At 46.5% G+C, this 12,299-nt stretch overlaps 1 protein-coding gene and 1 pseudogene across 3 annotated transcripts in view; one reads left to right on the forward strand and one right to left on the reverse strand.

Annotated features, from left to right (window-relative positions):
* LOC110260909 (uncharacterized) overlaps positions 1 to 12,299 on the forward strand; it is a 255,762-nt gene that overhangs the window by 41,125 nt on the left and 202,338 nt on the right. The window lies entirely within an intron of this gene.
* Positions 1,785 to 1,874, reverse strand: LOC146402196 (U6 spliceosomal RNA; annotated as a pseudogene).

The following is a 12,299-nucleotide window of genomic DNA, read 5'->3' on the forward strand; positions in this document are numbered from 1 at the left end:
TAGGCAGGCATGTCACCTTTTCCAGTCCCAGTTTCCTCATCTTTGAAATGAGCATTTTAGTACCTATCCATTATTGGCCTGTCTTGCATGGCTCATATGTGACAGTGTTGCCAAGACCAGTTTAGACCAAGGTCAATATTGCTAATGGTACTTGGAAACCAGGATCAGGATCACTCTAGGCTGTTTCTGTGCCAACTGGTGGTTTACCTTGATCTTCCCAAAGTAAGCATCTTGAGAGTGGGAACTCTGGCTTTTTGTAGCATCTGTGCCTCTCCTGTGCCTACAACACAGAGTGTACTAAACGCATGCTGGCTTACCTGGAATCTTGCACATTCTTTCATTCAAGTGTTTGCAGTAGAGAGAAAAATGGCCCCTCAAAGATGCCTATGTCCCAGTCCCTGGAACCTTTGCTTGTGTCAGGTGTCGTGGCAGAAGGGACCTTCCTGATATGATAAATGTTGGAGACATTGAGACAGGGAGAGTATCCTGGATTATCTGGGTGGGTTTTTGTAAAGGGAAAAGGCGGGAAGTTCCTGTTGTGGCTCCGTGGGTTAAGAACCTGACATGGTGTCTGTGAGGATGCTGGTTCGATTCTTGGCCTTGCTACAGGGTTAAGGATCCGGTGTTGCTTTGACTGTGGTGTAGGCCAGCAGCTGTAGTTCTGATTCGACCCCTAGCCTAGGAACTTCCATATGCTGCAGGTGTGGCCCTGAAAAGAAAAAAAAAAAAAAAAAAAAAAAAAAGAGGAAGATATAAGGGTCAGAGTTAGAAGGAAGGCCAAGTGAGGCTGGAGGCAGAGACCTTGATGCCATGGCTGGGAGGGACCACCACCTAAGGGCTGGGGGAGGCCACCAGCAGCTGGGAAAGGCTAGGGGTGGACTCTTCCCTCGAGCCTCCAGAAGGAATGCAGTCCTGTTGACACCTCTATTTGGGGCCCCTAGGACACAGTTTCAAACGTCAGAACTCTAGAACTGTGTGGTAATAAATGTATGTTGTAAGCTGCTAAATTTGTGGCAGCTGGAAACTTGCCCAGGGCTGGGTGGTGTGGTGTTAATTGTATGGCCACAGTGTGTGCAGGTGTCACTTCCTACCAGCTCACCAGAATTTTAATTTTTAATTTTTTTTTTGAATTTTAGGAGCTCCCGTTGTGGCTCAGTGGTTAATGAACCCAACTAGCTTCCATGAGGACATGGTTTGATCCCCGGCCTCGCTCACTGGGTTAGGGATCTTGCGTTGCCCATGAGCTGTGGTGTAGGTTGTAGACACGGCTCAGATCAGGCATTGCTGTGGCTGTGGTGTAAGCCGGCAGCTGCAGCTCCGATTCAACCCCTAGCCTGGGAACCTGCATATGCCGCGGGTGCGGCCCTAAAAGTCAGAAAGACAAAAAAAAAATTTTTTTAATTTTATCCATATATACTTGATTTACAATGTTGTGTTAATTTCTGCTCTACGGTGAAGTGACTCAGTTGTGTGAGTGTGTATATATATATGTATTCTTTTTCATTATCGTTCATCACAGGATATTGATTATAGTTCCTTGTGCTCTACAGTAGGACCTTGTTATTTATCCATCCTATATATAATAGTTTGCCTCATGCATTTTTATTTAAATTTTTTTTTAAATTAAAGGATACTTGATTTACAATGTTGTGCCAATTTCTGCTGTACAGCGAAGTGACTCAATAATACATATATACACATTCCCTTTCTTATTATCTCCCATCATGGTCTATCCCAAGACACTGGATATAGTTCCCTGTGCTGTACAGCAGGACTTCATTGCTAAAAATATGGAACGCTTCATGAGTTTTCCTGCCATCCTAATCTTCTCTGTATCTTTCTAATTTTAGTGTATGTGCTGCTGAAGTGAGTTCCAGAATGCATTTTTATTTTTATTTTATTTTATTGCCTTTTTTTTTTTTTTTTTTTGGGGCCGCACCAGTGGCATATGGAAGTTCCCAGGCTAGGGGTCTAATTGGAGCTACAGCTGCTGGCCTACACCACAGCCCCAGCAACACAGGATCTGAGCCGCGTCAGTGACCTACACCACAGCTCAGGGCGACGCCGGATCCTTAACCCACTGAGCAAGGCCAGGGATCGAACCCGCGTCCTCATGGATACTAGTCAGGTTCCTTAACCACTGAGCCGTGACGGGAACTCCCAGAATGCATTTTTAAATGTGGAAATTTTGCTAGCTTACCATCAAGCTCTTGGTAGCATGATGTATGGGATTATTTATAGAGATCAGCAGCTACAAATTGGAACTTTAAAAAAAAATTCTGGAAAGCTTTCTTGCCAGTGCACCACTGTGGGTGGGTGTGTGTGTACTGTGGGGGGAGAAACTGGGACAGGGTGGAAATATACATGGCAGTGGCTGCAGGGGAGTCTAAGGACCTTGAAGTCCAGTGTCATGCCTTGTTTATCTCTAAAACTTGCCTTCCCCCGGGAGTTCCCGTCGTGGCGCAGTGGTTAACGAATCCGACTAGGAACCATGAGTTCGCGGGTTCGGTCCCTGCCTTTGCTCATTGGGTTAACGATCCGGCGTTGCCATGAGCTGTAGTATACGTTGCAGACGCGGCTCGGATCCCGCCTTGCTGTGGCTCTGGCGTAGGCCGGTGGTACAGCTCCGATTCAACCCCTAGCCTGGGAACCTCCATATGCCGCGGAAGCAGCCCAAGAGATAGCAACAACAACAACAAAAAGACAAAAGACCAAAAAACAAAACAAAACAAAACAAAAAACTTGCCTTCCCGTGCTTTTTCCATTGGGGGCTCCCAAAATATTTATTAAACAAAAATTTTAAATGTTAAATATTATTTAACAACTGACTTTAGATAGGTATGTTTTTTTTGTTTGTTTTTTTGTTTTCGTTTTAGATCCGCATATGAAGGTTCCCAGGCTAGGGGTTGAATCGGAGCCATGTCTGTGACTTACGCCACAGCAACGTGGGATCCCCAGCTCACTTAACAAGGCCAGGGATCGAACCCACATCCTCATGGATACGAGTCAGATTCATTTCCGTGGAGCCACTTCAGGAATTACAGGTACTGGCCTTTCAGTCTTGGCCTGATGCATCTTACTGTGGGACTAGCAGCCCAGCGTCAGCAGAAAACGCTGGGACTTGGAACCTCTCTGGACCTGGATCTAAGAGCCTGCCTCACACTGATTAGTCATGTGACCAGGGAGGTAACCTGGTGAGTCCAGTTCCCCGGCCTGGAAGATGGAGATGATACTTCACAATGTTGGGTGAGGATCTGACACAATAATGGATGCAGAGGGAGTTTGTAAACTGTAAAGTGCTCCATAAATAGATATGCTGGTAGCACAGAAAACTTGGTAGGAGCCTCATGGCTTTCAGCTTGCTGTGTGTGTGTGTCTCTCCAAGTAAGAAATAATTATCTGGAGTTCCCGTCATGGAGCATTGGAAAGGAATGTGACTAGGAACCGCGAGGTTTTGGGTTCGATCCCTGGCCGTGCTCAGTGGCTTAAGGATCTGGCGTTGCCGTGAGCTGTGGTGTAGGTCGCGACGCAGCTCCGCTCTGGCAAAGGCCGGGGGCTACAGCTCCATTAGACCCCTAGCCTGGGAACCTCCATATGCCACAGGTGCGACCCTAAAAAGAAAAAAGAAAGAAAAAAGAACGAAATATCTGTGAGAGAGCCTATCCTAGGCTTTGCGAATATGGAAGTGCATGACCCGTCCCTCTCTGGGCAGGTTTAGTGCTAAAAAGCCCCACAAATGTTTCCCATTACGCCCCCTGTTGGGTGGAGAAAGGAGTGTTTGATAAGTGTTCAAGGAGTTGCAGTGGGACTGTGTGTGGTCACACCCACACCCCCGGGGCTCAGTCTCATCACTGAGAATGCGCTAAGGAAGTGATTGGTAGGACTCCTTCCAGCTCTGAGAGGCAGAGCCCCGCAAGGTCCACGCAGCACGGTGGGTCCCTCACGAAGGTGTGCTGGGTGGATGAATTAGAGCCAAGGGGAGGTTGAGATAAATTAGCCGCGCGTCTTTGACTGACCACTAGGTGGCAGGAGCATCATGCCAAGTCCGAGCTCAGGGCCCGACTGCCCTGGGAAGAGACTGTTGGGGGCTAACTGGGAGGTCTCCTTGGGGGCCCCTGAATGTCCTTCTAGGCTAAGGCTTGCTATGGGGTAGGAGGTGGGCAGAGATGGAGGAGGCCTCTTTCACAAAAAGCTTGTGCTTAGGCTTCTCACCTTATCCTCAAATGCATATATTTCCATTGTCATAGAAATTCATAGATAGGATTGAAAAAAAAATGCAACTATAGATCTGTATATTTTGGTAAATTTAGCAATTCTTTAATTATTTAAATGTATGGATGGTCTCAAAAATAGAAGCTGCAAGCGTTTCTTCCGCTTTTCCTGTGTTTCCCTCTTCCCCCCACCCCAGCCACTAACACTTAACGAATCCTATACCTGTGACCTGCAGAGCTGGGTGTGGACAGGGCTTCCTGACTGTGAGATGACGTTGGACTGTCCAGCCTCTGAGCTCACTGTCATTGCAAGAGGATCCCATTTTTCAAGCAGGGTTTTTCAAAATGTAGGCCCACCAGACTCTAAATCAGAATCCCTGGAATTGTTTTAGTCTGTGGTTGCACTGGCTTTTAAGAAGCTGCACCCGATTCTCATGCTTCTGAAGCCTGAGAAGCACTCCCTTTGGCGTTCTCAGGAGGCTGGCTGGGGCTCCCACCAGACTTCAGGGAGATGCTCCAGCCACCTCCAGCCACACACACACTCCACCCCACACATACCACCCACACGCACGCCACACACACACACCACACACCACGCACACGCACACTCTCCACCCCACACATACCACACACACACACACACACACACACCACACACACACCACACCACACACACCCACACACACTGCAGACTACACACACACCACCCACCACATACACACATACCACACACACACACCCACACCACACTACACACCAGACACACACACACAAACATACCACACACCGCGCGCGCGCGCACACACACAGGTATACAGGCACACACATACACACAGGGGTTGTTTTTTGTTTGTTTTCTAGATTCCATGTACAATGATGCATGGCAGTTATTCAACTTCACAAATTATAAAAATGATTAACAGGAAATAGAAGTTCCCTGTCATGTAGATCAGAGAGTTGCTGTTAGTCGTTGGTATTTTACTACCTTAAATCTTGGCCCTCTGCTCCCCTTTGAGGTACTAAAATTTACCAGGTTTTTTTTTTTTTTTTTTTTTTTTTTTTTTTGTCTTTTTGCTATTTCTTGGGCTGCTCCTGTGGCATATGGAGGTTCCCAGGCTAGGGGTCCAATCGGAGCCGTAGCCACCGGCTTACGCCAGAGCCACAGCAACGGGGGATCCGAGCCGCGTCTGTAACCTACACCACAGCTCATGGCAACGCTGGATCCTTTAACCCACTGAGCAAGGGCAGGGACCGAACCCGCAACCTCATGGTTCCTATTCGGATTCGTTAACCACTGCGCCACGACGGGAACTCCTTTTTTTTTTTTTTTTTTAATGGAAAAGACTATAAGAGCAAATAGGATGCCTAGGCCCAAAGAGAGGCGTAATCTGACTACATCTTTATGTAACAAATATCTCCTAGCTTTTTTATAACCAAATGTTCCTTCCCCACCCCCTCCGTGGGGGGCCATCAAGCTTGGGTCCGCCTCCTGTTGACCTGCAGCACTGCAAGGTCAAGTCCTCACCTTCTGAAGCTCCTTTACTTGTTCCAGGCCCTTCAGAGACAGAAGTCTGCAGCGCAGACCCCGCAGCCTGCTTTTCACATTAGCATATGTTTTGGGGAAACGTCCCAGAGTCAGAGTTCAAGGACTTCACAGAACAACTTCTTGGCTCTAGAGTGAGGGTGTTTTTTTTTTTTTTATTTTTTTTATTTTGTCCTTTTAGGGCTGCACCCATGCATATAGAAGTTCCCAGGCTAGGGGTTGAATCTGAGCTGTAGCCGCCGGCCTATGCCAGAGCCACAGCAACACCAGATCCGAGCTGCATCTGCGACCTACACCACAGCTCACGGCAACACAGGATCCTTAACCCACTGAGCGAGGCCAGGGATCGAACCCTCAACCTCATGGTTCCTAGTCAGATTCGTTAACCACTGAGCCATGCCGGGAACTCCAAGAGTGAGGTTTAATGTTTGTAAAATGTACGCCGTGCCTGCAGTCTTCTGAGAGAGATTTCCTTCCCTGACTGAGGCAGCAGTGGCCCAGCTGTGCTCAGGAGTGGGTGCTCTTCGAGTCTGTCCTGTGAGCCACGCAGTGAACAAAGTGCTTTGTGCACCCAACCCCATTTCGTTTGCAGGACAACACAATGGGCTGGCAGCTATTTTTATCCTCATTCTACATACAAGGAAAGGGGTGTGGTGGGAGTGAGGTTGCGTTGAGATAGACCCAAGGACCTACAGGTAATAAACTGGTGGTGGGGCCAGGACTTGTGAAACCCATGCCATCTGACTCTTGGGTCACACCCTTCATCACTGCCACACACAGGCCATTCAATCCCATCACCCATCCAAGGAGAATCGGGTCGGCCCTTGCTGTCCTTTCTAGGGGGTGCTTGTCACATGGGCTTTCTCATTTAATTCTCTCAACAATATGGCAATGTGCTGACGCTTCTTCCATTTTGCTGTTAATGGAACCAACTGAGAATAGAATAGGCACAGTTTTGAGTAATGATTCCCCCAAACTCTGGCCCCCGATTCCTACTCCCCTGCCCCCTGGTATCTGTACTGTGGCGTAATCTCCTCTCCTTGAATGTGGGAAGATCCCATGATTTATTTTCAATTAATAGAATATGACAAAGGTGAAGGGATTTTTTGCACAGGTAGTTTGGGTCTGCAAACAGTTGATTTCGAGTTAACAGGGAGATTATCCTTGGTGGGCCTGGCCTAATCAGTTGAGTCCATAAACGAGGGTCCAGGCCTTCCATGAAGTTAGAGAGATTGTTCTGTGGATCTTGAAGAAATAGGCTTCTGTGCTGGGAGAGGAGCTGTGAGTGAGGCAGAGGGCCTGGGCGACGGCAGGGAAAAGCCCCTACTGATGTCTTGATTACATCCTGTGTTCAGGACCCGTATAAGCCACATCCAGATTCTTTGACCCACAGAAACTAAGAGATAGTAAGTGTGTGCTGTTTTATGTTCCTAAAGGTGTGATTTTGCAGACAGCAGTCGAAAACTAATAGGGAGTTCCTTGGCAGCTCAGTGGATTAAGGATTCGGCGTTGCCACTGCTGTGGCTCTGGTTACTGCTGTGGCGTGGGTTTGATCCCTGGCCTAGGAACTTCAGCATGGCGTGGGTGTGGCCAAAAGACAAAAAAAAGAGAAAACTAATAGGGAGACATTCTGCAGAGTCCCCAGGGTCACCTTCACATAGCTAAGAAGCAGATTCTAGACTGAACGCTCAAAGCATCCAAGAAGTGGAGGCTTATACCCACTGCCCCCTACATCTGCCCAACTCATGGCTGGAACTCAGTCAACATGTGCTGATCAGAGGAAGCTGGGGTTTGAACCCAGATTTGACCCCTTCTGTTACTCCGCCCTTTCTTCTCCTGTCCTCATTCTGTGCCAGAGCTGTGTGTCTGTGAAGCCAGCCTCTCTTACCCTTGAACTTCATCTTCCATTAGACAGACCATCTGCAGATCCTCAGTGAGTGAGGCTGACTTCTCTGCCGGACTTGGTAAAATGGGGCCGGGGGTGTGTGTGGGGGAGCTGCAGACCTCTCGTCTTGAAGTAGGTACCTCTTGTTTGCAAAAGAGTGTATTATTAGATGACTCAGTGAAGCCCAACCGCTTCCCTGGCGGGGCTGTGCCATTAGGGCAGGGCTCTCCCAGTGGGTACAGCCACCGTGCAGATGTCTGTGTGCCGAGGAAACACAGTCGCAGGTTGTCCACCCACACCTGTCCATTTCAGGCATCTGGGTTCAGGTGTCCCTCAGGATGAAGGTCGGTACTGGGGTTGCTGGCCAAAGACGTTCATTCTTTTAAGGACTGAAATTTTTTCCCCTAGTAGCTGCCCTGTGATCTTCTGGGAGAGGTTTTTATTTCCCATGGGGGGCTTTTAAAAAAAATTTTCGGCTGTGCCTGCGGCACGCAGAAATTCCCCAGCCAGGGATTGAACCTGCACCACAGCAGCAACCCGAGCCACTGCAGTGGCAATGCTGGATCCTTAACTCACTGAGCCACCAGGAAACCCCCACAAAGGCTTTGAACAGAGCATCCTGGGGGCATATTCCGGGGAACCCTCTTCTAGGATCATCTAGTCCAGTTGTTTTTCTTTAATTACCATGTAAAATTCACTATTGTATTTCTAACTTGAATGTCATTCGTCTATCATAAAATAGAAGTAGAGCCTGGTGGTTTTAGCATATTCACAAGGCCGTGTAACTGGCACTCCTGTTAAATTCCGGAACATTTGCATTAGGGCCAAAGGCAACCCCACTCCACCAGGTGAGGGTGGCTGTCTGGTGCTGGCTGTGAAGGAGGAGGAGGCCTGTTCACAAGTGCCTGAGAGCAGCCTCTGTGAGCTGAGGGCCCCTCCAGCCCACAGGCAGCCAGAAAGCAGGGCTTAGGGTGATACAGCCTCAAGGAAATGAATCCCGCCAATAACCTGAGTGAGCTTGGACATGGGTTTGTCCCCGGACCTTCCAAGAGAGAACTCAGTTGGCCAGACATCTAGAGTGACACCCTGGGAAAAGAACCCAGCTTAGCCAGCAGGGACTTCTGATGTACAGACCAAGTGATAGATAGCTATAGTTTTAAGCAGGGAAAAAAAAAAAAAAAAAAAAAAAAAAAAAGCAGATTTGCTGTCGTGGTGCAGCGGAAGTGAATCCGAGTAGGAACCATGAGTTTGGGGGTTCAATCCCTAGTGTCGCTCAGTGGGTTGAGGATCCGGTGTTGCTGTGAGCTGTGGTGTAGGTTGCAGACGCCGCTCGGATCCTCTGTTGCTATGGCTGTGGCGTAGGCTGGTGGCTACAGCTCCAATTTGACCCCTAGCCTGGGAACCTCCATGTGCCGTGGGTGCGGCCCTGAAAAGCAAAAAAAAAAAAAAAAAAAAAAAAAGCTGTCACTCTTTATTCTCTCCCCTACCTTCCATACACTGACCTAGTTTTTGTTTCTATAGATTTGTGTATCCTGGGAACTTCATATAAATGGAATTATTCAATATGTGGCCTTTTGCGTTTGGCTTCTTTCAATTAGCATAATGCTTCCAAGATTCATTAGTCCAATTGGTTTTATTTGTTTTTTTAATTTACGTATTTTTTTTAAATGGCCACACCCATGACATATGGAAGTTCCCAAGCCAGGGACTGACTCAGAGGCACAGCTGCAGCAACACTGGATCATTGAACCTTCTGGGCTGGGGATCGAACCCAAGTCTCCGCAGTGACCTGAGCTGCTGTGTCCTGAAGTTGGATTCTTTTTTTTTTTTTTTTTTGTCTTTTTTGTCTTTTTTTTTTTTTTTTTTTTTTAGGGCTGCACCCACGTCATATGGAGGTTCCCAGGCTAGGGGTTGAATCTGAGCTGTAGCTGCCGGCCTACACCACAGCCACAGCAATGCCAGATCCGAGCTGTGTCTGTGACCTACACCACAGCTCACGGCAACGCCATATCCTTAACCCACTGAGCAAGGCCAGGGATCGAACCTGCATCCTCATGGATACTAGTCGGGCTTGTTAACCACTGAGCCACGACAGGATCTCCTCCGTTTTTTTTTTTTTTTTTTAATAATTACCTGTAGGATTCTTGGGCATCTCTCTAGAGCTCATATATCATCCCCCTCCCATCCTCCAAAAAGTTCTAAAATGACTGGCAGGTTATTGGGCACCTAGACGGTGGTGTAAGATCCCAGCAGATCCAGATGCCACGGGTGGAGTGCCAGAGCCTGGGATTCTCATGTTGGTGTGTCTTATCAAATCTTTCTAAAACTAGTTCATCTATTTTATTTCATTTTATTTTATTTGTCTTTTTAGGGCCTCACCCATGGCATATGGAGATTCCTAGGCTAGGGGTTGAATCAGAGCTGTAGCTGCTGGCCTACACCACAGCCACAGCAAAGCAGCATCCTAACCCACTGAGCGAGGCCAGGGATGGAACCCGTGTCCTCATGGATACTCTTCAGGTTCATTTCCCCTGAGCCATGATGGGAACTCCTCTCTTTTTATTAACAAGAAACTTGCCTGTAGCTCAGAGACTTCAATGGGCAATAGCTTTTTACTCAACTCTACTAATACATTTTATTATAGTATTTCTATTATGCTTTGGATAACTATTTCTTTGGATATCATTTCCTACTTAGAAGTTGCAAAATTGTGTAAGGAACTCCTTTATATCCATTACCTAGATTCACTTACTGGTTCCATGTTGCCCTATCTGCTTCATAATTTTATTTTTCTTAGAGTTCCCATCGTGGCTCAGTGGTTAAGGAACCCTACTAGTAACCATGAGGTTGCAGGTTCCCTGGCCTTGCTCAGTGGGTTAAGGATATGGCATTGTCGTGAGCTGTGGTGTAGGTCGCAGACACAGCTCAGATCCCACGTTGTTGTGGCTGTGGTGTAGGCCAGCAGCTACAGCTCAGATTCGACCCCTACCCTGGGGACCTCCATATGTGTGTGAGACCAAAAAAAAATGTTTATTTTTCTCTCTCTGAATACCTTAAACAACATTTTTGTGTGTGTGGGGCGCACCATCGATAACATTGGAAGTTATGGGACCAGGATCAACCCTTGCCACAGCAGTGACCTGAATCACAGCAGTGACAATATCAGATCCTTAACCCTCTGACCCACCAGGGAACTCTACTGCATACTTTTTCTCAAATTGTTTGAGACATCATTTGCCTTTACATCGAACTATTTAAGTGGGTGTGTTTCCTAAGAACCATAATGTCCTCTTACCTAGACACAGTACAGTGCTCAAAACCAGGCGATACAATGTTGATGCAGTGCTGTTATCTCAGCTGTAGTTCATGTTCAATGTCATCACCTGTCCTCAATAATGTACTTTGTAGCCCCCCCTCCACTGCCACCCAGTCCACAGTCCAATCCAGGACCACCCACTGTCTTTAGCTGTTCTGTTTATTATCTCCTTAGTTTCTTTTTAAAAATTAATGAATTGGAGCAGGTTAAGGATTCAGTGTTGTCACTACAGTGGCTCTGGTTGCTGTGGTGGCATGGGTTCCATCCCTGGGTCAGGAACTTCCACACGCCACGGGTGCGACCAAAAAATTAATTAATTATATTAACATACCATTTAAAAAATTGATTTATAGTGTTATGTTTTAGAAGAATTGCAAATTGATTGCTTATCTACTATCTACCTACCTATTTATCTATATTCTTTTTTGGATTCTTCTCCATCATAGCTTGTTACAAGATATGCAGTATAGTGTCCCTGTGCTATACAGTGGGTCCTTGTTGGTTATCTGTTTTAACTATAGTAGTGTGTGTATGTTAATCCCAGACTCCTAATTTATCCTTCTCCCCTCAATCTTTCTGCACTGGTAACTGTAAGTTTGTGTTGCATGTCTGTGAGTCTGTTTCTATTTTGTAATTAGTTCATTTGTATCATTTTTTTAGATTTCACATATAGGTGATATCATATGATATTTTTCTTTGTCTTGCTTCACTTAGTATGATAATCTCTAGGTTCATCCATGTTGTTGCAAATGGTGTTACTTCATCCTTTTTTAGAGCTGAGTAGTATTCCATTGTGTGTGCATTCCATATCTTCTTTATTCCTTTCCTCTATTGATGGACATTTAGGTTGCTTCCATCTTTTGGCTATGGTGAATAGTGCTGCCATGAACATTGGGGTACATGTATCTTTTTGAATTAGAGTTTTCTCTGGATACATGCCCATGAGTGGGACTGTAGCATCGTTAGTAACTGTGTAGTTTTTTAAGGAACCTCCTTAGTCTCTTCATTTGTAATAGTTCTTTGGCCTTTCTTTGACTCTCTTGCCATTTTTGAGGAATACAGGACAGCTACTTCTTTTTTTAGAACATTGTTCTGTTTGGGTTCGTCTGATATTTCCTCCGGAATAAATTTAGTTTGTGTATGTGGGCAAGAATATTTCAGAAGGCATATCATGTCTTTCTTAGTACATCCTATCAGGAAGCACTTATTGCCAGTTTGTCCAGAGTGGTGACAATGCCTTTGATCACTCAGTTCAAGTATTGCCTGCCAGGTTTCTCAACTACAAAGTTATCATTTTTCACTTTGTAGTTAATAAGTAATTTGTGGGGGCGGGGAAATATTTTG

The sequence above is a fragment of the Sus scrofa genome, chromosome 6, assembly GCF_054392235.1.
Source record: "Sus scrofa isolate SSC_HxYL_T2T_F1_AM1 chromosome 6, Sscrofa_HxYL_maternal_Yorkshire_Landrace_v2.0, whole genome shotgun sequence".
In the NCBI taxonomy this organism is placed as follows: Eukaryota; Metazoa; Chordata; class Mammalia; order Artiodactyla; family Suidae; genus Sus; species Sus scrofa.